General features: G+C 37.8%; 1 long non-coding RNA gene across 4 annotated transcripts in view; it reads left to right on the top strand.

The window, feature by feature from the left end:
• Positions 1 to 21,102, top strand: part of LOC140844251 (uncharacterized) — an 88,733-nt gene that overhangs the window by 30,453 nt on the left and 37,178 nt on the right. For all 4 annotated transcript variants that reach the window (XR_012122401.1, XR_012122399.1, XR_012122398.1 and 1 more), the window contains exons 3-4: positions 1,915 to 1,964; positions 10,494 to 10,560. This is a non-coding gene — a long non-coding RNA (uncharacterized lncRNA). The remainder of the gene's footprint in view (positions 1 to 1,914; positions 1,965 to 10,493; positions 10,561 to 21,102) is intronic.

Below are 21,102 nucleotides of genomic sequence, written 5' to 3'. Positions count from 1 at the left end.
CCTGTGGCCAGGATCCTTACCTGACCCTAAACTACTTGATGATGTACCTGGCCTACTGCTAGACTGCTGCTCCCACACCCATTAGCAATGAGCTATTATTGGCTGAGTCACTGCATAAAGAGTTCCACTCAGTGTTTTGGATGGAGGCAGAGATGAAGAAGGATTACAGACCTGCAGACTGCTGGATGCAGACATGATTCTAGTGCTTGACCTACTACTGGAGAATAAAGCCAGGTATAAAATTCTTTTACCCCAAGAACGTTCCATTGTCATTTCTTTGTCTCACTGTATCTATAATGAACTTTCCAGGGGCTGAAACCCTTAGACAAGACACTCAAAACCTCAGAATGCAAATTTATTTAGAATTAAGTTTGTTGCAGATGTAGTCAGTTAAGATAATGTCATATTGGAAACAAAGGCCCCTTGAATAGAATTGAAAAGAGCAGAATCCAGTATGACCTTATAAATTTGATCTACTCCAATGTGTCCTTATAAAAAGGGGAAATTTAGAGACAGGCACACCCATGGAGAGAAAACACTCTGAAGACTGGAATCATTCTGCCATAAGCCAAGGAACTACCAGAAGGCAGAAGAGAGGCCTGGAATAAATGCTTTCCCAGCACCTTCAAAAGGAGCATAACCCTGCATGATCTTAGACTTCTAACCCCCAGAATTGTGATTCAGCCAATTTCTATTGTTTTAGCCAACCAATACATGGTACTCTGTTAAGGCAGCCCTAACAAACAAGTACAGCAAGTCACATACCAAGTCTAGAGTCAGTATGGGAATGGAGTAAGAGCATGGATATAAGGAAGCATGAGCAGACTGGGGACCAACCCTGCATTCATACACCACAGAGTAAAGAGGTATATCAACAGGAAACCATTCCTAGCATATTCAACTAAGTAGGCATGTTCAAATGGCTGGGTTTCAGAATCACTTTTAATAGATCTCTGTGTGGTCATGCCATCAATTTGACCCAGTTAGGTTCATTTAATTTTTGTTTTCTTTCTTTTAATTTTAGGAGTCAACTTTTTAAATTTAACTTTGTTTCAGAATCATGTAAATTATTTAGCTTGTCCCAGATTCAAATCTGTAAAACAAAGTATGTTCAATAAATTTTACCTTTATTTTAACTTTCTATGGCTGTTCCTACCCTAAGGGCAAATTTGATCTATAGATTGCTAGCAAGCAAGAATCTTTCCTTCTTTATACCTCCTTTTATTATAGCCCTTACCACAATCAATTGTAATTCTTGAACACTACTATTTCTTTCCTAACCTTATGAGCTCTTTAATGACAGAAATTTTCCTTCTGTTCTCAATGCCTAGCTCAGATATTCATTCCATTATTTATAAGTTCAGAAAATATTTATTTAGTGCCTATAATATGTGATGAAGAAGAAGACAGACTTGATTCCTGTACTTATAGAGCCCAAATTCTCATAGAAAAGGTAGTTCTTAAAAGGATAACTGTGATAAAGTGTGGTAAATATTACAGAAGAGGAAGACTGCTCTATAAATGCTTATTCAAATTAATGTTGTTTTGGTGCCAAAGCATGGCTTGGATAATTTTCATTATTTTACCTCTGAAAGGCAGGCTATGGCTTGAAATAGGATTTGAAATTACTAGTGTAACTGAACTTGTATGTGCAAAATTTCCTAATCCCACCCCCACCCCCACAATTGAACCAACAATGACCAACACAAAGTTTTTATCATGAGGAGTAGAGCTGGTTTGGGGATTCACGACCTTTCTGAATGACATTTTTTGCAGTGTCATTGCACAAATTAATCATAGATAAACAGCAGAAGGAACCTCAGAGTAGATGAGAACAATAGGCAAGAGTAACAAACAAGGAAATCAACCCCAAAAAGTCATCACCGTTCAACAGATTAAGTCTATTTCTTACAGGAGGAACCCAGGTCCCAGCAGCCACAGAAGTTAATGGGAGCAGGAACAAAGTAAGACTCTTCAATTATTCAAGGACATATATCAATAACCAGCAATTGTTGTATTTGGTTATAGGGATTCAGTTGGTTTTGAACATGGAACCAGATGTTTCTATAGAAATCTATACAACCTTCAGAAGAAGATAACATCAGTATCTAATTATCAGCCATTGCATCTAGTCTGCATATCGATAGTGTAATCCAGCATTTGTCGGTCCTGGTTGTGCATTAGAATCAACTGGGATACTTTATTAAAAAAATCATGGACCCAGTCCATCAAGGATTCTGGTTTAATTGGCCTGGGGAGGGGCCTGGGCATCATGTTTTTTAAATCTCTTAGTGAGAACTTCCAATGCTCAGCCAGGGTTGAGAATAATTGGAGTATTCATTTGAGATCACCTTTTGATAAAGCCAATGGATAAAATCTTCTTTACATTTATTGAACCTCTTTGCTGTTGCTATTAAAATAATAGTAAACCAAAACTCTCACTGGGGTCATAGCTGAAATACTTGTTCAGAATCCAGAACTCTGGAGTCCAGAGGCCTGGATTCAAGCACCTGTTCTACCAATACTACCTTTATGAACTTAGTCAAGTTGCTTATTTCTTTCAGCCTTAGTTTCCATTTCTGTATAATGGAAATAGTTATATTACCTCATAGTGCTTTTTGTGAAGGTTAAATGAGTTAATACATGTGAAGTACTTACCAACAAGACCCAGCTAGTTTTTGCTATCCTTTGCAAGGTAGTATTGCTTATCAGCATGAGCTATGGAAATCATCTTCTCTGTGTCTGAGCCATGGTAGTTTATTTGTTCTATTGGTTCCCTCTGCCTTAATTTTCTCTTGGTAGAACATTCTTCATAGAGTGTTGTGATGGGCGAACAGTTAATGCAGGTAAAGCACTTGAACACTGGCAAATAGCCACATTTGCTTAATAATTGAGCTTAATAACCCAATAAATTCTACCTATTATTATTTAGTGTATGGCAAAGCAGGTAAAATATGTATCTGAAATGGCAGGATGGTTCACATTCTGTCTGAAAAGGGAAACTAATACTAAGCTTCAGCTGATTTTTGCCATGTCAAATCTCTTGATCTTTTCCAGAAAAAGATTTTTATCTGCAGTTTATGAGTTTAGAGTATTGACAACTAAATAAATAATTTAAAACTAATTATGCTAAATATGCCAGTGTGATCAGTTTGCAACTTCTGATTTAGCTGGAGGAATGCTTGGACAGTTCTCAAGTCCTGCTGAAATGGCATAGATATACAGTGGTTCTCAAAGTGTGGCCCCTGAATCATTAATATCAGCATTATTTGGGAACTTGTTAGATATGCACATTCCTGGGTCCCACTCCAGAACTGGTAAATCAGAAACTCTGGAGTTGGCATCCAGTAATTTGCATTTTAACAAGCCCTCCAGGAGATTTTTGATACTTGTTCAGTCACTGAGCCACTGCTATAGTAGAAAGAGCATGGTCTTTGAAAGACATTCAAATTCCAGCTCCATAACACAGAAGCTGTGCAACCTTGGTCCAGTTGAGTAAGGTCTCTGATTATGCAATTTAGCACAGACTGGTTAGGACTGCTAAATACAAATGGCTCCTGTCAATTTAGCTCATCCTTTACTTTTTCCAAGAAAATAACCATCTTTCTGCCTATGATTCCCTTACTTTCAGGATAGTAATCCTGCCATTTAAAATGTTCAGTTGTGCTATTCTAGGAGTCCAATTCACCTACAAGAAAAGAATGTGCCTCAAAACAAGAAAACAAATAATACTTCTTTACCCTCTGATTCTTCCTGGAAAGCTCCCAAAACTCCATAGTAGTTAAATCCTAGTGCCTTGGTTTGTCTGGTTCTGGACTCTTGCTTACAGTGAATTTCCATCTGTGATTATTAGGCTCCTACCTGTGGACCCACATAGCACTTTCTCCTTTCTCTGTTCTTACCTTTGAGACAAGTCTAATTCTATTTCCTTTGATTTTGTTGCAAACACCAAAGTAGTGAAACAGTAAACTAATTATGCTAGATATTTAAATCTTTAAATTGGCTCACAAAGAAACGTAAAGACAAAGAACAACTCTGCAATCCTAGGTCACATGAATGATACAAAAGAAAAATGGAAGAGAAGTGCACTAATTCTCCCTTTCAGTGCTTATCTCCCTCAGTCTCTTGCTTTTACGAGGGACACACACAGTAGGTAGAGGGTAAGGAGAGGTCAAAAAAACTGCAAAAGGCAATTAGTTCCCAAACATAAGTATCCTGAGAATTAACTAGAAAGAGGACTCTTTTTAAAAAAAATACAGATTCCTGGACAGCTCTCCAAATCTACAGAATCATGGACTACTGAAGGAGAAATTCAGAATCTGAACTGTATTGAAAGCTTTGACACAATGGAAATTTTCATTTAGTTACTCCTCTTTACTTAATGCTTCAGCACCACCAGGAGGTTTTCCAATCTCCAATTGACTAGTCTCAGAGGGAGGAAACTCATACCAGGAAAGTAGTGTGGTGTTGTGTCTATGAATGTGCCTTCTGAGACATGCACCTGAATGGCTTCTTTCTCAGCACCTCAGCATCTTCTCTCCTCTCCTCTCATTCCTTCTCTCCCCTTATCTCCCTCTGACATTAGGAAAAATTTGGATGCATTCCAAAGACCTTTGTAATCAATAAGTAAATACTCTATTCCACTCTGAAGATTTCAATTCTAAAAATTAGAAGACTGGATCCAGAGCAAAGTATATTGTTGGAGCTATAAATATATGAATTTTCAGAGCTGAAATAATGAATTTATTTGAAGAGATTAAGGTGAGATGCCACCTCTATCTGAAATGATCAGAAGATGGGGGAAAAGTCTAATCCAACATTATCACCAACTAAAAAATTAATATATCTTGTCTTGAGAGATATTATAAACAACTAATTTTGACAAAAAGTAACTCTTTGGCTATTAGACTAGACCTGGCAAATGTACAATCAATATTCATAATAATAAATTTTTTTAATTTAAAATTTTTACTTTTTAATTAAATTATTTAATTGTTTAATTTTAATTTTTTTAAATTTAAAATCCCTCATCAGACAGCCTATGTTTTGGACTAAATGAGGGTCTAGACTCCTGCTCAGTGTGAAAAAAAGTGGGAGTTGAATTTTTTGATAGCTGTCTGAAAATTCCCACCTGGGGCTGTATTCCTCTACCCTCCAGACCATCACTTTGCCCAGTGATTTCATGGAAGGTAACAATATCAGGCCTGAGTCTCCCCTAAGAGACACTGTCCTTTCTCAAACCAAAGGGGGATTTTTTGAGCTCACCACATTATGCTGGTGATCATTTCCCATCAGTTAGACTTGGAAAGACAGCATGCAAAGCGAAATCTAGCAAAAGCACTTAGTCAATATTTGTGGCATAACAGACAGGGAGAGAGTTGGAGAGAGCAGAAAAAAACAGGGGAAAGACTGGACAGGGAGGAAAGAAATTGGGGTGACAGAGACAGAGTGAAGGGACAGGAAGGGGACACAGGAAGGGAAGGGAAGAGGAGGATGGAGGAGGATATTGTGGAGAAAGATTCAGGTAGAGATTAGAGGGAAGATGAAGGGGAAAGAGAAATTGGGGTGACAGAGAAGTGACAGAGACAGAGTGAAGGGACAGGAAGGGGACACAGGAAGGGAAGGGAAGAGGAGGATGGGGGAGGATATTGTGGAGAAAGATTCAGGTAGAGATTAGAGGGAAGATGAAGGGGAAAGGAAAGGAAAGATAGAGAAACTCAAATAGCCTTCTAACTCATTTTTTTAGGGTTTACACTAGATAAATGATGGTTTAATTGTCCTTTATCCTCCTACAAAGTTTGAGAGATAGTCACAGGAGTAGGGCAGACAGAAATCAAAATGTCAACTGATACTAACTAAAGCTAAGTTACAAATCTGGCTTTACATTTGCATCTAATCAGCAATGCACTTTCCCCATTCCCTGGCAGGCAGGGCTGGGCGACTGACAGCTGCCCACTCCCCACCCAGGAATCGAATCTGTCCCACTGGGCTACACGTTCCACATAGTGGAGGGCTGGAGAGAAGTCATGCCCTCTGAAGATGGAAAGTTGGACAGAACTAAAAGACTCTCCCTTTCACAGACCTGCCAATCAGATAAGCCATGCTGCCTCGTCTGGGTGGAGTGCCTGGCAGGCAGGGTAACACAGGCAGGCCAGGAGGGTTACTTTGATGGAGAAGGTCTCCTCTTGGCAGCTCTGTACTGAAATCACAATTTGTTGATTTTATTTGGCTCCAGATTTCAGGGACCCTGAAGTTCTGGGACTATACTGTGCTCATCATTTTTATCCCCCGAATCTAGCATAAGTTCTGGTATGTGGGCAATGCTCAGTAAGAATCTTATTAAATGCGTGCCTGGTCCCAATTTGCCCCAGGTCTGGAAAGGAAAAGTGAAGTGCAAAGAGTTAGTGGCTTAATGGAAAAACTTCAGACTTTGGATTTGGGTCAAACTGAAGTAAAAATCTCAGTTCTAGCACTTAGGAGCTATGTGGTCCTAGAAATTCTTGAACTGTTCTTAAAAAAAAAAAGTACCCACTTTTATGAAAACAAAAATGTGATTAAAAACAATAAGAAGCTGGCAGAGAATAGTTATTTGCAGTAAACACTTGTTTCCCTCTCACTCTTTTTTTTTTTTTAATTGGGTACCTTATATCCAAACATCTTTTATTTTCAGGCTAAATCCCCACTGAGGCAGAATCCAGGGCTTCTTCCTACTGTGGAAGTTGATGGAAGGTCAGACGGTCTGCGATCCACTTCTGGCTACTAGGGTCAGGGCATGCGGCCTAAGGCTGAGTATCAGTTAGATGCTCCTGCCTGAGACTGCCAATGAAAAAAGGTGTAGGGATAGTTAGAAAATATCTCTGATGACAGCAGCATGATGGATCATTCCATGGTGTGACGGTGAGATCAGTGGTGACCTAGTGTTGAGATCTTGAAATGAATTCCAGTCTCTCAGAGGCATGGCTTTGTGTTCCTTAGCTACTGCTCCATTTTCCAACTTCATTCTCTTGCCTTCCCACATGTTCTTTGTGTTACCCAATGTCTTTAATAAAACTCATTTTCAATTGACGTTGGCTAGAATTATGAAGTAGGTATGTCAGTTGAAAATAGTAGATAAAAATCGGCATTCACAAAGAGGGCAAAAGAAGGATATCTGGTCTAATTCTTTCTGTTATGATTCAGAAAGAATAAATATATGGCAAATGTTCCATCAGCAACTGTTCTCTCAATGGGAACTTGCATACCCGGGGAGTTTCAGGACGCTTTGTCCAAAATCCAGCAAGAAAAAATAGACTCAGTTAAAATCGCTCTCCACCAATCCCTTTGGCCAGTTCAAGAAGCTTCATTCTGTGGGACAGCCCTGATAGTCCCACCAAAGTTTCTCCATGTTGAATTTAGGGTCCTCACTTTGAAACACAGACTGCAGCCAATTCAGAGACAGGACAAACTGTCAACACAGGAAAGCCTCCCCACACTGTACTTCGATGAGCCACAAGCATATGTGTTGGGTCTGATGGTTTAGTAGACAAAGGAGATAGGTTTAGTTTTCCAAAAACGAAGTCACCTGTATTCTAGGACAATAGTATGTATGTGAAGATGTTTTATTATTTATAATCACAGAGTAAATACATTAAAATGCATTCATGGAGGTTAAGAATGAAGAGAATATTTGTTCCCTAAAGAAATAAATGGCATCATGAAACCATCATGTAATCCCTAATTTGTCTCCCATAGTCGATGGAAACAGAGCCAAGTTTACTGCATTTTAGTTAATTCCATTAGTAAATTCAAGGTAATTGCTTAGATTATGGGAAATATTTATCTTCTTACAGACAATATGGCACAGAATAAGATCTTCAGTAGATGCTGCTTGAACTCTTTAGAAAAAGCTTCACTTTAAAATCAGGGCTGGGGTGCTGAGTCTCATTAAGATCGTCAAGTGTTGTTCTGGCAGTTCAGGATAACTGTGAGATTTGAAGCGTCATGAGAATAGACCCTGCTGTGCTAATAGCAAGTGGGACAAACTCAGCTCTTCCAGGAAAGCCTACTGTAAAATTGAACGCACAAGAGAAGAGCAATCTGGCCCTTTAGAGCAGAAGTTCAAAAAGGGTTGGAAGTCAAAGAAAGTCAGAGAAAGAAGCTCATTATAAAAATCTATACCCCTTGGGTTATGCTTTTGTATACATTCATCAACTGTATGCAATATTTAATTAAATGTGTTCTCTCACCTCTAGCTATTTTTTGTACTGAATTAAAACTTCAGTAGACAGTAAAAACAGTGGAATTAATTTAGGGCCCCTATTCCAGGAACTATGTGCTGTATAAAGCCAAGTGTTAGCAAGAAAAGCTGGCCCAGAAAGTCCTTCTTGTCATGTGGCGAAACTGGTAGACGGTTCAGGCTTCACAAAGCTGTGGGGCAGGGGGGCTAATAGAGATTACGGCTTAGAAAATTATAAAGTGATCCATCCCCAGGTGAAGAGGGACCTTGAGGACACATGTAGCTTCACATAATGATGAAAATAGGGTCAATAAGCCTAATATTTGCAGCAGGTAAAAAACTAGGGCCATTACCACCAGCACAATTTCCCTGCCCGGCCTGGGTTAAGTTATATGCTCTTGCTATGTTCCACCTAGCAAACTGCAATTCCCCTTTAACTCATGTGTGTGTGTGTGTGTGTGTGTGTGTGTGTGTGTGTGTGTGTGTGTGTGTGTGTGTGTGTGTGTGTGTTTTCCTCTCAACTACCCCACTGAGGCAGGAGTACAAACACTATTGTATTCCTGGTACTTATTTTATTATAATTTCTTGCCCATAATAGATACTCAGGTATTTACTGAAGAACAGAAAAATGGAAGGAAGCAGCAGGGAAAAAAAAATTCAAAATGTATCTAATCTGGAGTCAGTATCAGGAAGGTCCAGGAATCAGTGAGTTTCCAAGAGGAAGGATGAGTCATTGCATGAAACATGAAGAGAGACAGAAAGGAGCCAACAGCATGGGGATTCGGTTGCAGAGACATCGCCTTGACTGACATTAGTGAAGAATCTTTCCAGGGTCTATGAAGAATAATTAGAGAGAGAAATTCAGTCCTCCAAAAGGAGGAGAGTGTGGGTGAGATAATGCCTGAATGAGGTGGAAGGTCAAATAGTTTAATAAGGACAGAGAACAAAATTCAGAATAAGAAAAGATAAGAGTAAAGGAAAACTTTTTTTACAATATTTTATTTCTTCATATCCTTTAAATCAACTTGCTTTTCCCCCTTCTTTCTGCTTATTAAAACATTAGTTCCACACAATAAAATCCACTAATTAAGAACTGCTGCTCTTCAAAATATTCTCTTAAGAAGATGATAAAATCAGACCAGGCTGGGAGAAGATATTTGAAATCACTTATCTGATAGAGGACTTGTATTCAGAATATATAAAGAACCCCCAAAACTCAGTAATGAAAAATAAATGACCCAGTTAAAAATGGTCAAAAGCTTGAACAGATACTTCTTTAAAGAAGATATATGGATAGCAAATAAACACATGAGAAGATAACTCATCTCATTCAGTCATTATAGAAATGCAACAAAAAAACAACCTAATTCAAAAATAACCAAAGGGTTTGAGCAGATGTTTCTCCAAAGAAGATATACAAATGAACAATAAGCATATGAAGAGATGCTCAACATCACTAATCATATCAAAATGTAATATATGTTGAATAATATAGTATTTAACCTGTAGGAATTGGCTTTTTTATTCAGAATAATTTTCTGAACATTCATGCAAAGTGTTGCTTGTTAAATAGTTCACACATTTTTACTACTGCGTAGTATTCCATGGCATAGATGGATCAAAGTTTATTTCACCATTCTCTTGTGAAGGACATCTGGGTTTTTTCCAGTTTGGGACTATAATGAATAAATCTATAAATCTGCTATGAATATTTGTGTATGTGTTGGAAGTCCAATCAGTGTGTGGGAGACAGGATCAATACAACTAAAAATTTATAGATAGTGAGAGAAGTAGAAGGCAAGGATAGGAAGAAAAAAGAATTGGTCTTTTATGCAGAAGGAAATAAATGTTCCCCCCATCCTCAGAACATACACACATACTACATATAACTAGGATTATATTTTCCTAATTAGTACTTTCTTTCCTGGGATGATTGCTTCCCCTTTATATAAGTCTGTTTTTACAACTTTTTAAAGTATTATAGTTTTCAACATATAACTCCTACATATTTCATGTTACTGTGATTATATTCTTCTGTGCTGTTGTTAAGATTATTATTTTAACTGTTTCTTTTAACTCTCTGTTGCTGTTGTATAGTAAAGTCTTTTGTTTTTGTTTTTAGGTATAGATTTTATTTCAGTCATGGTAATGAATAATTTTATAATTTCCCTCTGTTGGTTTTATTGAGTTTTATAAGACAAATCTTATCATGTATTAAAAAAATAATTAAATGTTTATTTTTTTAGAAATAACTATCTATTTCTTTCTATTGTTTTAGAAAAGTTAAAGAAAATATTGCATCTTACTTGTGTCATATCCTACTTCCCTTCTTAAAACCTCAAACAGTAAGTGAAATGGTTATTCTTTGTGATTTTACTGGAAGCACTTTCAGTGTTCCATCATTAACCAAGAGATGGATAGTTTGAGAAAAAAAAAATTTGTTTCACTGTGGAAGTATCTTCAGTCTAAAAAAGGAGCTGTACATTATATTTTTAAAATATAACAAAAAGTAAAGTATATTTCTACATCCATCCTAACTGAGTCTTTATACTGAAGATAAAGAATCCCCCAAAAACATCCAAGAAAAAAATTAAGTAGGCTAATGTGTGGTGGACCCTAGGTTTTTCCTATGCAAATATAATCTGAAAACAAAGGAGCTCCATTTCCAAAGATGTGAAGGAAAATGTGTGTGACTCTACAATTCTATACCTAGCTAAATGGCTATTTATGCAGTTAACAATGCCTTCTAAAATACATCAGATATTTTCTAAATATCTTTTTCAAAATTTTTCTTGAATTTCAATTTCATGAAATAAGTCTATTTCAGTCTAACACTGATTTGCACCTTCATAGAAGAGTCTTTGAACTGCAGACTCTTTTCATGTTTCTGGAATTTTTCCCTGTTTACATAAACTTACAGATCTCCATTTGACTCGTAGTGGCTTATAGTGAACAAGAAGTAGAATTCATTACTGATATAGGAGTCTGCTAAAATCTTCCACCTACTGGTTTCAAATCAAAAAGATATCATTCAATTATTAATATGGAGAACCAGTAGCTTCAGGAGTAGAATAGTCTCAACAGTTCTCAGAGGGCACTAAGTCCTACTCTCTGCTTAGTGTGACTGTATCAGAAGCAGAACTTCAGTGTTCTCCCCTGCAGCTGGCAGCATCCCAGTGCTGCTGGTCAATGCAATCACTATGAAATACACTAGGTGGATGAACTTATAGTAACACCAAAGTCTGCTTTCAATCTGATTCCACCCCTCTCTATTTGGACAGTGTCCTTGGAGAGTTGCAATGGCCTCCTGTCACTACTAAGGCACATCCCTACTTAGGAGGGAAATTATGGATTAGCCCCCAGTGGATTTCTTCAACATTTCTATTCATGCAACACTTAGCAATTTCTGGTATATGAAATGAACTCATCTCTGATGCCAGCAGTCTCAGTGCAATCTTTCTTCCATGTGTGTATATTGTAGTTTAATTCATTGAAAATAGGACTGGGAAGGGGGCAATAGGAAAAAAATGCTAAACTTTCCAGAACTTTATATTTGGCTTTTGATTTATACCTTTCCCAAGTTGTTAAAATCTCTTTGAAAGTACTATTTCCATGTATTTTAATAAAAGTTCCTTTTTATGTATTCAGCAATGGATAACTAATACACCAAAATCTACTTTTAAGTTAATTATGAATTAAACAGAAACAGGAGGTCCAGGTAGAGGAAAGACATTATACTGATGAGTACATATAACAGTAATGTCTCAAAAGGCAACCATGAGGTTGTTTTGTTTGGTTTGTTGGTTTATTTTTGCTTTGTTTTTTATTATAATTATGAATTTATCCCTGAGACTCCAGGTTCTGCATGGGTAAAGGTCCTGATATCCAAAGGGGTCAGAGGACATAAGAGTCCCACTGGATTATATGCTGTGGCTTCTGCCAAGGTCCTCTGGCATCCTTGTCTCTGGGAACAGCAGCCAAGATGAGTCATTATTTTGGCAGAGGTAATTGGCTCTGACGATCAGAAAACATAGGGATGCTGTTACACAATAGCGGTGAGAGCAAATAACGTAAGGAACTCAGGTGGTCCACTTGTTGACTCTTGGTTTCCTTTGCCTAATTTTGATCATAAATCCAGTGGTTCAGAAGCCTAACCTGAGAAGGGCATGGACACCAGGGCCTTAGACTCCCTGAGAATAAGGGTAAGTGACCATAGCCAGTAGAGCTGGTATTTGAGAGTGAGAGGCATCCAGAGTAGATGGTAAACGAGCGATATGCAGAATATCAGCAGCTGTGGCCATGAGACTTTGCATTGGTGCATTTATTCTGCTAACCTCCCCCAGTTCAGTTTTGCCTCAGGAGGAAAGCTTCAGGGGAACCCTGGAGGAGCAAATCTCCAAATGTATGTGGTGAAACAGATCTGATCAGTGCAAAAAAAGAAACAGATCTGATCAGTGGTAAACAAAGAGTGTTCCACCAAGAAAAAAATCCCCCCTTCAGAGGGATTTGCTGTCCTGCTACAGGAAGTGTGACCAGCATATAGCCTTCAGCTGTCAGCAACTCAAGTGGCTCCTAAGCTGCAGAGAGGGACTCTCACAAGATCATGCCTTTTCTGGAACAGCACATATCCAATGGCTGCTGCTTACACTTACCATGAGCCAACTTTGACAGGCAAATGTTTCTGCAGAGCTCTGCACTGAATTGACGGACACCCATAAGATGTTAGTTTGGGTTAATTGCCTATGATGATAGATCTGATTGGTAAGTGGGCAGGTTTTGATATCATATCTTTTTGACATCAAGTTTAAGGTTTTTCCATTACACCAAGGATCAGCAAACATTTTCTGTTAAGGAGCAGATAGTAAATGTTTCAGATTTTGTGGGCCAGATCTCTGTTATAATTTCTCAACTCATCTGTTGAGGCAGAAAAGCAGTAAAAGCAGGAAAGACAATGCATAAATGAATGAGCATGGCTGTGTTCCCATTAAACTTTATTTACAGAGGCTGGCATCAGGCCAAACCTGTTTACGTGCTGATTCCTCTAATTAGCATGCTGGGAGCACCTTAAATAGGGCTACCATATACAGCCATGCAGCTGTATAATATATAGGGAGCTGTTTAGCACAACAGCCCCAAGAATTTGTTGAAGGCATTTGAGAGATAACACTGCATTTTTGAGAGAGGTTAACACAGAAGACTTGAACATCATCCAATCTAAGGAGTTTAAATATTAAGTATCAAAGAAGCTGAAAGCATCCAAAAGCCTTCTTCCCATGCAGGCACTATCATCCCGCCTTCAGCCGTCAGAGGTGTTCAGCTGTGAGTTGCAGCTACATTGAATTATGAAGGGCATCCCTGCCCAGAGACAAGCTGATTTCTTCTCTTAAGTCACACTCCACATGGTGGCAATTATTATTCAGATAATTTTTCAACTATTAAGTGCAACCAGAATTGGAGTAGCTCTGCTTATGCTGAGATGATAAATCCACCAAATCTATTCTTTTACTGGCTTTTAATAAGTGAAAGGTAAAATAAAATTTCATTATTGGTGAACAAATTAAGACATATTCTATAATGTAGTCCCATCAATTGTTTCATTTCCCATCAATATTATTCCCAACAATACTTCATACTTTCTAACACTTGATACTGAAATTATCAAGTGTTCATGCCTAATTATTGTTCATTCCTTTCCTTACTCACACATTTATTAAGCAACTGGTCATTGAGCATCATGTGCCAGGTGAGTTCTAGGGACTGGGACAAAGCAATGAATTTCCAGGGCAAAATTCCCTGCCTTCATAGAACTTCTTTCTTCCTTCTTCCTCCCACTCCACCTGCCTTCCTTCCCTCCTCCTGTCTCTCTTTTTTCCTTTCTTTCTTACTTCATATTTTTATGTATTCTTTATTAAAAATAATGCAATGACTAAACTAAAAAAAACACATACAGTTAACTAGGAATATGAACAGAAATGTCTGCTTTAAGTTAGAGTATAGGAGGACACATAAGACTTTCAATCATGTTGCAAGAAGAAAAGCACAGCAAAATAAAAATCATACATTTCCATGGGGCTAGTTAAGAGTGGTAGATGCAAAGTTACTGAGCTAAATCCCCACTAGTAAGAAGCCTTTCACCAGTGTGCAGGAAGCCATTCAGCATCCACACTGGTGGCGGTGACTGCCTGGGCTGGGTACAGTTTGGAGGAGGAGTGGACATGCCAGAGAGAGGTGGGCTAGTGGGATGGATTGGTCCCTTGAAGCAGCAGCACAGAAATTAACCACTCAGCCTGACAATTCTCCTCTCTACTTCATCCCCTGCAAAATGTTGAGAAAGTAGCAGCAGAAAAGGAACTGGAAACAAGAAAGAAGCCAGGTACTCCTAGTGCTCAGATTCAGGCTCCCTGCCAGAACTGAATTCAAAGGAAACCAGAATTATCTGACATTGAAGCCTTCTTCTCATCTTCAGTATTAGCAAGATGGCAAGGGCATTGCTAGCAGCATAGGAAGTAGCGGTTGAGCTAATCGTCAGTGGACTCAATATAATCAAAACTGCCCAGCTTTACTCAACCCTAGGAAAAACCAAATGAACAGCCTTTCCCCTAAATGCTGGAGAATAAAAGCTTATTTCTTTGAAATAAACAGAACAAAATAAATGTTATACTTCATTCTCCACTGTTCTTTAATAAACAGTGTCTAGAATATAATAAAAACTATGAAGCAGGCAAAGAAGCAGGAAAATTTGACTTGTAACCATAAGAAATACAGATAAATAGAAATTAGAAAGCCAAATATCCATCCATGGGTCTTCTCGGCTCATTTTGGTATGCTTGCCTCTTCTAGGGAAGGTCAATTTCACTGATTAAAAGTAAGAGACAGTAAAACCCTTCTGTGGCCATTCACAGAGGCCCTTATTTAAAGAACAAATGATTATGCTACTTTTGTGTGGTCAGGATACAAGCAGCCTTTAAAGAGAAGTCACTGGGCAACCAGGCTGTAATGCTGGAGGTTCTGGAGGCCCTGCTTTTTGTTAAAAGGCAGGGTTTGTGTCTGTGGAGCTCCTTTCATGTTTAAATCTTGCCTTGATTGCGTGGCTGTGTTGGGTTAATTCATTTGACAAACCGTTCCTTTCTGGGTTATACTTACCTTTTTGTTAACAATCAGTGGGCTGTCTGCTCTGATAAAAACTTATGCAGGGAGAAGTACTTCTTGTTATTCATATTAACAGTATTGCTTCTATTGTTCAATAGTTTAGTATAATATTAGGAGTTAGTTTTAATTGTTGGAGTTAAGCTGAATGTATTGTTGAGCTTGAATCCTTTCTTAATTGGTGGCTGCTTTGAAGCCAATTACAGTAATTATGTTCACTTATTCTCTAAGGAAGGTTGTACCCTGATTCTACAAAGCTGTATGTTTTTAGGATCTATTTGGTGCTTATATTGGCATTATGATTTTTTAAGGTAAATTTAAAGTTGAGCTGAGATTCTGTTGTGAACAACCAGCTCTCACCAGGCTCATTAAGCTTTCCATCTCAATTTATGAGTCTTCTCACTATTTGCCACATAGATGAGTGTGTGCTATTAGACTGTTCATAAGCAGCTCATCTGGTTTTGGGGTGCTCAGCTTAAATTCTCTTTGTTAAATTGTTCTAGTTAATCCATTACGCAAAAGGTAGAAAGTATCAGCTTTGCTGTTTGGAACATTTAACTTAGCCTCCATCATTCTTTGGCAGTATTTATAGTGCCAAGTATAATTTCTATCACCTATCCTTTTAAATTTTAAAACATGCTATAAATGTTTTGTTTGCTTTTTTGTGTAATTTGGGTCAGCAATAGTTCAAAGTAGTCATTTAATATGAAATTTCCTGGCTGTAAACTAGGTGCTTTATTTAAGCTACACTTTGATTTATCCAAGTACATTTTCCATTATGCTTACCTCATTCTGACTTACCTCCTTTCATACTTTAACAACTAATTAATAGGTTTGATTTGAGCTTGGGTATTTGAGTTGGGTAATGGGTGGTGTGTGCATGCCTCACGGCCTGATTCAACTAAGCTCCATATTCTGAATTTACTACTAAATGCTCCTTTAGTTTTTAGTTTCATAAAGACTTTCATATAATGTTCTTTAATTAGATAGTGTAGCCCATTTCTTTCCACCTCATAGGCCCCACCTTGACCTAATGTATTTATGTTGCCTATTTGGGTCTACTATGATTCCTTTTAGGGTTTGCTAAACATGGTGGTTGTAACTCCAGGCAGAGGAAATCCCAGGGCAAAATACCTCTAAAACGGAAATCAGTCAAAGGGAGAAATAAAGTTTAAAGCCTGTTTATTGCTTAAAAAACAGCAGTCCAGGGCCATCTCTTTCCTGCTTCAGCAGAAGCAAGTGAAGCCTCTCCCCATCCTCTCAGGTTCAGATAGGCCTTCGGTAGCCCAAGTAATTACCAACTGATATGGAGATGAACTACTTCTCTCCATCCTTAGGAAGTCTCTTGGTAAAGAGATTCACTAAAGCCAGGCGAGAGATTCTGGAAATACAGCAGTTTTGTCCACGGTGGTATATAGGCTGAATTAGCAAGGGTTGGAAAGGTTTATAGGGATTTATTGATTATAGAACGAGTTCCTTAGAGGGATATAAAGCACTTCCAAGTCCTTTGAGTTTTAAGCTAGTAGTACTCTGGTAAATAATTTTGCTATGTAAATTATCTAGGTTTAGGGCTAAGCATAGTGGGGGATCTAATCCCAGTTTGGATCTCAGCTATCATGAAGTCAACTCATGTAGTTAAGGTTATTAAAGTTATTTTCTTTGTTTATTTTTACTTTGGTTGTGGCTTTTTACACATTAACTAAACTTAACTTTATTATATAAATTATCTTTCACATGCTTCATTCCAGGATTCTATTATTTTGAGTTAATCGTATGACTGTGGTGGCTGGCAAGAAATTTACCAACCCTTGTTAAAATAACTGAGTCAAACTTTCAATCACGGTTTCATTTTTACCACTACTATTTCCTATGGGATGTGGTTAAGCAAGGCTTTATGAGCTACCAGAGTAGTGTGCTTGATGCCTGCTCCTCTTAAACTTTAAATTGTTGATTTAGAGGGCATTCTCACTTGGGTGCAAACACTTGGATGTGTAATTTTTAAAAGAATTAATAAGAAGGCTGGGACCGAACCTTTGTGTCTATGGAGTTAATAAACTCATCTAGGCATTTTCAGTGCCTTGCTTTATACTACGAAGGTATATTAACAAGGTTGTTTAAAAAATATTTAGGAGTGTAGCAGCAGCGTATAAAACATGGTATACATAAGCAGAAGAAAATTTTTGTGTGCTATATAAGTTTGTATGATTAGGGGGTTTATCATGGTTGTGTTAGTGTCAACTAGCTTAGTGTAGTGAGTTCAGAGCAGTGAGTTTGTAGAATACCTCTTTGTGCATGCTTGACACACCTAAGTAATATGTTGGTATTTATAGTGTAGAAATTAGAGAAAAATAAACAAGATTGTGGTATATTCTCACAATAGAATATTACTAGCACTAAAAGGAACAAATTATGATACACATAACAACATTGATATATCTCAAAAACTTATGTTGAGCAAAAGAAACCAAACACAAAAGAATACATGCTATATGATTCACCCATATAAAGTTTTAGAATAGACAAATGTATTTTTTACTGCTGGAAATCACAGTACCTCTTTAGGTAGAGGAAGGTGGATTGACTGGAAAGTGCCATGAAAAGAACTTTCTGGAACGATGGAAATATTATATATCTTGCTTGTAAAGTCGGTTATGGGTGTGTGCACATTTGTTGAACTTCACTGAAATGTACACTTAACAGAAGTCCATTTCACTGTTTTACATGTCACTTCAGTTTAAAATTTGTAAAATAAATAATATAGATAAAAATAAAACTTACGAATCAGCTCCAGTAAAAGTGAAGTAGACTTATAAGACCAGAGGGATGAATGACACTGGGGGGAAAAATAAAATTCAGACGGGTAGCCCTAGACTTTGTCCTATCCAATTAGTAAAGTTAGATCACAAATTATTACAAAAGTTGTGTTCCGTATGTGCCAACTCCTAGTAGGTATACTCCATGGGGACTTACAAATAAAGGAGAAAGCAGCATACTCCTTCCTGTTTGACCTTGTTGGTCTACTCATGGGTCAGTTCTGATTCTGAAGGACCTCTTCCTATTCCCGCCATGCCCTAATCGACAGGTAACCTCTCATCTGCTGGCCTCTCGCCTGTGCCCTTATGAACCCTCCAGTCATTTCCCAAGGACCTCTCCATCGTCTTACATGCGACCTATTTTCCTTTTCCAAAGGTCTAGCTATTTTTAGGAATCTATATATATATTTTAAAAGTTAATCATAGGAATACTTCAATGGACTTTCTTCAGTCTCGGTTTTAGTAGAAGTTCAAAGGAGCACAATCTGCAGGATGACTGAAGGACAGCAGGCAAGAGTTGGAATGAATGCCAGGTAGAGAAAGGAAGGGAATTTTTGCCTACCTAAGTTTCCTCCAGTGTTAGAGGCAAGTGAAGTAACACTGATGGAGCCCTTTTAGGTATCCACAACTATGCTAGCTAATATTTTAACACTGAAGTTGTTATGGTTCTTAGAAGCAAATAGTAGAATCCACTCTATCGTGGTTAAGGAGAAATAAATTTATTAAGGAGCTATAGTGTTTTCTAAAATTATTGGAAGGGTTAAGGAAACAAACTCAAGTCTAACCTTCTAAAAACCACCTTCCAGAATGGAGAAACTGCTGCCTCCTTTAAACCAATCCAAACCACACTTCCTCTGCTACCTTTCACGTTGACTGGAACTCTTTGCTCCTGTATAAGAATCTGAAACCTTGGAATAAAAATCTGGGACAAGAATACCTTTTTGGCAGAAATTAGGTCACATGCTGTCATGCTGGCTGTGAGGTAGGCTCGGAAATAGAGTTTTGCTTTTCTTTTACTGTAACCTTGGGTTGTGAAGACATACCATGTGGCAAAGTACAAAAATCTAGAAAGGGTGTCCGAAGGCTTTGGGAAGACAGATGTCTACTACAAATACATTATCTAATTTCATGCTTGCAAGATCCTTTTTCATCTCCATTTTCCTAATAAGAAACAGTAGCTCTGAGAAAGTAAGTAATATGCCCCCAAAGACACCTAGAAATGGATTGGATAAGATTTGAATGCATCTGTTTAATACATAAGTTTACATCCTTTTTATGTCATTGTCCAGTCCTTGGATGATGGAAATCTCTACCTGAACACAGTCCCGGGCAAAGAGCCTAAATGTTTCATTCTGGCCTTAAAAAAGTGACATTGCTTTAAGTTTTCATCTACTGGTTGTTTTTTAAAGCTTATTTCTTAATTAAAGGAGGGAATTGGATGATGAATTCTGGGGGAATTTCTTACATTCCAAAAGTAAGAACCATAACAACTGAATAGAGCCTAGATGTACAGGTTTCAAGCCCAAATTGGTGCTGAAATAGGGCCATTTCACTGATCTTCACTCTGGAGGGTTGAAAGGAATTTATTTCTGTATCAGAGGAAACAATTCCCTAGACACAGAATTATGCTGGGGTGGTTCACAATAATGGTATATTGTCTATATAATTAGTATTTCTGAATTTTTCCCCAGTTTTAATTTCTGTGTTGCAAAAAATAAACTTTCATATTTTTTGTTGTAGTTAGTAGGTCTTTGTCCAGACCTAGAAGAAGGATCCAATTACTCAAAACTCTACTCTTCTTTAATACTAGTTTTCAGTACCCTAACCATATTCTGTTACCTAGAAAATATTTCTATTTTCTATATTGATAGGATGAAAACATCAGCTCAAAATCTTTACTCAGAAATTCCACTCCTGGGTTGTTTGATAAGATTCACCCATTAAAGAACTTCATGATTTTCCTTAAAAAACAAAATCAATACTCTTACTTTTCAGCAGAGAATCTGGCATCAGATAACTCCATATTAGATCAAGTAGAATGTAGAAAAGATTTTAGCCATCATGGAGGGTAGAGCAGATCTTTCAGTCTGGGGATAATCTTGGTATTTTCTCTATTTTATGCTATGAATGATGTCTAAAAAGAAAAAAAGACCTGGACTTAAGTCAGAAGGTGTAATTGAGTTCATATTTATGCCTCATAGGTGCCTTTGAATAAATCACCTAATGCCTCCTCACGGAGGTGTCCTTGTCTGAGGTGGGCAGGATAAAATCCGTCTCCCATACAGTTGGGCCAAAAGCAGTTGTGCTTGGAGAAGCAATTTCATGTGACACGGCCATTTCCTTCTTTTCTACATCATCAGTTATTCCACTTCTACTGGACCTTGGGGTGGTGGCAGGGAGGAAAAAGGGGAGGAAGAAGAAGAGAAGGAGAATGGAAAAAAGGACAAACCCTATGTTTCTCATCAGCAAACAGTCATCACTGGGGCCCAGCCACCTGGCCTCTTTGCTGGAATGCACTGAGCAGGGTCCCTGCTCAAAGTGATGCACTTCATATTCTGTCTGCCTGGAAGGCTTTTTCTCTATATAATCTCTTGGCTGTTTTTTTTTTTTTACCTAATTTAGGTCTCTGCTCCAACATTGCCTCTGCCTAGAGACCTTCCCTGACAATCAACCTAATATATCCTCATCACTCTATTTACTTTATCACCACTCATTTAGCACCACCAGACATTGCCTTATATATTATTTATTTTCTATTTCCTCCATTAGACACTTGGTGAAGGATAAAATCCATAGCTGGTATAATAAAAGATTGCTCAAGGGGTCATCTTTTCCTTTTCTACATACTCTGCTTAGCAGTAAATATACATCCTCCTTTTAGGAAACATTTACATCACTTGGAAAATAAAGTGCCCTCCTGGGAGATTG

This window comes from Manis javanica, chromosome 11 (assembly GCF_040802235.1).
Source record: "Manis javanica isolate MJ-LG chromosome 11, MJ_LKY, whole genome shotgun sequence".
NCBI classification, from domain to species: Eukaryota; Metazoa; Chordata; class Mammalia; order Pholidota; family Manidae; genus Manis; species Manis javanica.
Note: the sequence above shows the minus strand (reverse complement) of the source record. Positions and strands in the feature narration are given on the sequence as shown.